We start from the raw sequence: 6000 nt of genomic DNA on the forward strand, positions 1-6000 counted from the left end.
GCATCATACACATTATAGTTCCAATGAGTTAAATGTGTGGCTATTTTCACACATTTTTTAAGTTTTTATTTACATTTTACTTAGTTGACATACAGTGTAATAATAATTTCAGGTTTACAATTAAGTGATTCAACACTTACATACAATACTAGGTGCTCATCAGGACAAACTATCTTCCTTAATCCCCATCACCTATTTAACCCATTCCCCCAACCACCTCCCCTCTGGTAACCATCAGTCTGTTCTCTACAGTTAAGAGTCTGTTTATTGGTTTGCCTCTCTCGTTTTTCTCCCTATGATCATTTGTTTTGTTTCCTAAATTCCACATATTAATGAAATCATATGGTATTTGTCTTTCTCTAACTTATTTTGCTTAGCATTACCCTCTCTAGCTCCATCCACGTTATTGCAAATGGCAAGATTTTATTTTTTATGCCTGAGTACTATTCCACTGTATATATAAATACCACTTGTTCTTTATCCACTCATCATCCATTTAACCATTCATCATCCCTTCATCAATGGACATAGGGCTTTTTCCATAATTATTTTCTTTGAAGAAATTACTGATTTTTTAAAGTTACTTTTGGAATCACTTGATCGGCTTTCCATTCCGTAGATAAGGATAATAGTAACTAGAAAAATGAACTATCTACATAGGAAAGTGACAAGGAGAATTGAGATGATTTCTTGGACAAGTTAACCCAAATTCCACTGACTCTAGTTGTCAATACCTTTTAGAAGGAACATGAGTTGGTGGCTAAAGAATATTAAAAGCCCATAGTTGTTTTTTTTTTCTACTAGGTTATGAATTCCCTGAATCAGAACTCCTAATATCTAGTATTGCTACAGGCACACAAAGAATATAAAATAAATGCTCATTGAATAGATTACTATATTCTCATATCAATTTGTATACGTGAGTAGAACTTCTCCTGGAGGAACTCAAACTTCTTCCCATATCTAATTGTAGATCAGACCATCCATCCTGTTTTAAATGTTATAATCTCTTTCAGAAAGACAGGATATATGATATGAATAGTCTCATACAAATTTAGAATCAATTCAACATGAAGAAATGAGTATCCACTACAAAGACATCTCTTTACAATCACAGGCTTAATAATAGAGCCAGAAAGAATTGCATCAGTCGGCCCACATTTGAATGGCAGTGAGAAATTTTTTTTATAAAGTTACATGAAGAATTTTGAAAGTCTTGCCATGCTGAAAGGATAAAGGTCTTTTAAATTGACACATTGCCAACCCAAAGCATTTAAAAGTCCTTTCAGAATTACATATAAACAAGAATCATTTCACCCACCTCTGGGCTGGAATGTGACAGCTGGTTAAAGTAAGCATAGCAACACCACACAACAATGTCAAACAGGATGAATGGCTTAACCAATCAAAAATAGAGCATCGGAGTAAAACTGCTCAAATTAGATTTCTGGCCAGGACAGCAAGGTTAAATGTTCTGTACCGGTATAAAGTCCCTAGGATCCTTGATGACCACGAAAGTCATGGTAGTGCCACTAACCCAATTTAAGATGTGATGCAACAGCTCAAGAGTTTCTTAATATCACATGGGGGCTGTTTTGATTTTCTGATCCAACATAGAGAATGTAGAAATCTATGGATATAGTTAAGGGAACAGGCAGTGAAGTGAGAGTGACCTGGGTCAAATCCCAAGTTCCCAACTTAGAGGTTAGTCAAGCTGCTTTCCCTCTCTGTGCTTTATTTTCCTCAGTCATAACAGAGTTCTTAATACTCAGCTCTGCAAGCTATTTTTAGGATTAGCTATACACATAACATGTATCAAGCTCTGAAATCCATTCCTAATGCAGGGAACCCACGCTATACATGGAGAAAATGATTCTTACCTATTATTGGTCAGCAGAATGCTGGGGAGGGAATTCTGAAACATATATTCCAAAATACTAAATTATTCTTAACCCAGGGACTCGACAAGTTGTTGGCCCAAGAGACGGTCTGGTTTAACTTAAGATATTTCACAATAGCAATAGTTTATACACTATAGCTGAAAGATATGTTTAGGTGGAACTAGAGAAAACATAAACATACTAATTTTTTCTGGATTTTGTTGTTGTTGTTGTTGTTTCTGCCTAGCAATAAATATTCAGTCAAAATTTCAAAATGAATTGCTCCAAACTCAGTTTGATAAACTCTAGGATTTTCAAATAAATACTAATGTTCACATAGGAAATTATATAATATTCCAATATTAAATAAAGTTACTTAAATAAATTACCTAAAATCGTTATTCCTTTTATTTTGGTTAATTTATAAGTTTTAATAAAATCTTACTTCCAGCGCCAGAGACTATATCTTCTCCATCCCATCTCCCTTCTGAACTTTGGTCATCATTCTCCGAATTAATAACTGAAGATATACTTTTTAAATGTTTTCACAATAGGGGCACCTGGGTGGCTCAGTTGGTTAAGCATCTGACTCTTGATTCTGGCTCAGGTCATGATGTCACGGTTCATAAGATGGAGCCCCATGTGGGGCTCTGTGCTGACAGTGCAGACCCTGCTTGGGATTCTCTCTGTCTCCCTTTCTCTCTCTCTCCCTGTCTCTCTTTCTGCCCCTCCTCTGCTCTCACTTGTTCTCTCTCTCTTTCTTTTTTTTTTTTTTTTTCAAAGTTTTCTTTTTATTTATTTTTGGGACAGAGAGAGACAGAGCATGAACGGGGGAGGGGCAGAGAGAGAGGGAGACACAGAATCGGAAACAGGCTCCAGGCTCCGAGCCATCAGCCCAGAGCCTTGACGCGGGGCTCGAACTCACGGACCGCGAGATCGTGACCTGGCTGAAGTCCGACGCTTAACCGACTGCGCCACCCAGGCGCCCCTCTCTCTCTCTTTCAAAATAAATAAATAAACATTAAAAAAATAATAAAACGTTTTCATAATATAAACTCTGAAATATTAACAAATATATGCGAGTATACAATAAAAAGTGCTATAAAAAGCTATTTTCTATTAACCCTTAGAGAAGAATATCTGAGTTATACTTTGAAACCATATACTGGTGATTGGCATGTGACTTGTGAGCATATTACAGTCAAAGGGCTCTTCACGCTGTCTAGGAACGTATGATTATTTCAGCATACATGAGAAGATCATTTTTAGTTCTTACTTAAGGGTGGTAGGCAAAATCATCCTTTTTAAAATCACTGTGTGACAAAAGTGGGGTGGCAAGACTTATAGCACACTGAAACTTAAACACAGAGGATTCTAATTGTTAGTCTAATCCGGAGGTTAATTCTTAAAATCGTGGCTATTAGGTTTCATATGTTATATTTGCTGTGGCACTTGGGAACACTGACAAAGTGCTGAGTATCTCTGGTATGTCCATTCTAGCTTTAACCACTGAGCCCTATCACTTGCTGGTAAGTTATATGGAAGACTTCTGTTTTTTATGGGTGGCACTTTAGAAATTACTTTATATATTAGCTCCAGTAAATGTCCGGGAAAAAGTAATGACATTTTATAGAAAGTGGCAAACTCTTTCATGTAGTACTTGTACTATATATTCCTAGGTATTAATGTCCAAAGAATGACAGTGCATCTGAATGAAGGAACGATGGGCATAATTGTCTCTCATCATTTTTCTCTTTTTAGTTTTTTCCCAGTTTTCTTTTTTGTTTTTACATTTATTTATTTTTGAGAGACAAAGAGAGAGTGTAAGCGGGGGAGGGGCAGAGAGAGAAGGAGACAGAATCTGAAGCAGGCTCCAGGCTCTGGGCAAGCCTTCAGCACAGAGCCTGACTCGGGGCTCGAACCCACTAGCCGCAAGATCATGACCTGAGCCAAAGTCAGAAGCTCAATCGACTGAGCCACCCAGGTGCCCCAGTTTTTCCCCACCTTTCCAAATGGACTCTTGAATAAAGAAAACAAAACAGTAGACAGCAACTTATATACTCATCTTATATCAACATTGCCCAATGTGTATTTTCTCTTTTAGAGAGTTAGTTGGTGTCGGAAGCAGCCTGAATGTGTCGTGTACTATTGGGACATAGATACTTCTACTTTCATAAGCTGCAGACATAAGAAGGAAGGATGGGTTGGGAGAGAACGAAAATGTATTTGAGGGTAGGTACTGGTATAATTACCAGACTCGTTAAAAACCTATTATACAGAATTCCGACAAAAACCTTTGTGGAAGCCAATGGGAGTGAATCTCCCTACTCTCTTAGTGATCGCTCAGACCACTCCCATTGGATTGTTCCTCTCTACATATTTTTTTAAACTCAGTGTATCCTTGAGAAAGACCATGCTGATTTAAAGACAGAGAAAAATATGATTTCAATTAAAGAATTTATCCCAAGTCTATTTTGGAGCTAAGAATAAGTACTAATAAACTGTAACTCCAGTATCTGTTTCTCACTAACTGACCTTCTAATGCAAGTATTAGTGATAGCTTAGTACAGCAAATCGCTTACATTAATCCTCTTTGCTTAATTTTTATTATTTTTTTTTTGCAATTACAAGACAAGTTTCTTCATATATTCAAGAACTTAATCAACAGTCAAATGTGGGTTTATTACCAGTGTATCTCTATTAGTGTTTTCAGTAAACTGAGCCACATCCCACTGAAAAAGCAGATACTTAGAGTCATTTGGAGAATATTCCAGAAGTCCAAGGAAAATAGTAGTCCAAGGCCAGAAATGAGTCACTTATAAAACTTTAATAAAATCCACAAAATAACATAAAGATACACACTTTGTGTGAATTTCTCTAATAGATTTAGAGAAAAAAAATGATTTAGAGAAAAAAAAAACTTTCCAATGAAAATGATGGAATGGCCATAAGTTAATTACAAAGAAGAGGAGCTGAATAAATAAAATATTTTGGTAGAATCTTGCTGAGCAGAATGTAGGGGATTGTCAAGAATAAAGTTGTGTGGTTTCCATAGAAAATCTGACCAGAAGAGGGAAAAGACACCAAGGTGCCTGAAACACATTTCTCCATTGTTCCTCTCCGCCTGAGAATCCCTTTCTAGTTTTTTGTTCTTGTTTTTACTATAGTGGCGTATACCTTCATACTTCAAATATTCTCCCAGTGAATTATGAACCCCAAATAACTGTGAGTAATGTCCGTAATGCTTGCCGTCTAGAGGAGTTAAGCTGGGCTGCATAGTTTATAGCTGATAAACTGGGAGTCAATCTTTCAATGCAATGATGTATTCACTGCACTAAGAACCATTTCCATTGTAAATTAATTCTTGAAACGTTGGACCATAAATGTCATCAGTATCATTACCCAATGTACTCCCAGAAGCAGTGGCTCTGTCATTCTGCTGCAGGTGCTAGCTTCTGAAAGCAAGGTGCTCCAAATCAAACATATTAAACCATGACTCCATTCTTAGGGGCAACTCCTTTCAAAGGCCTCTACTTTATGCTGCTTGGCAAAGAGATTAATGGATGCCATTTCTGATATGCAACTGGCTTCAGGGTTTTTCATTTGCCCTTTTGGAAGGAGGCACCCTTGAGTGCCTCTTAACAAATATATTTCCTGAATGTTCCTCCTTTAGAAGAATGTGCTAGTTCAATCAGAATCCAGCCTTTATATGCCTAATCAATTGCACGTCTTGTTTGGATCATCAGTGTGCACTTACTATGGATATTTTGGAGGCGTACAAGAACCAGACAACACAGGACTGGACTTGGGCAGCCTGGATTCTGGTAGGGTGAAAAACAATCCTACCATGATAAGTCAGGGAACAAATAACAAGTGAAATTAATTTCAGGTATCAGCTACTTCATCATACATTTTGCAGTGTTTACTGGGGAAAAATGTTCTTGGGGAAATCTAAGTAACATCAAGATTTGAATCCTTGGCATAAATTTTGCTGAACAGTACATCATTGGAATATTAAATTGATTCCACAATTGCTACACAGAGTGGAGAAGAATTTTAAAAGTAGTTTTCTTGTTTGTCTTTAGAAGACTCCCTTCTTTTTAAACTATTGAGATGAACT

This window comes from Panthera tigris, chromosome B4 (genome assembly GCF_018350195.1).
Source record: "Panthera tigris isolate Pti1 chromosome B4, P.tigris_Pti1_mat1.1, whole genome shotgun sequence".
Classification (NCBI taxonomy): domain Eukaryota; kingdom Metazoa; phylum Chordata; class Mammalia; order Carnivora; family Felidae; genus Panthera; species Panthera tigris.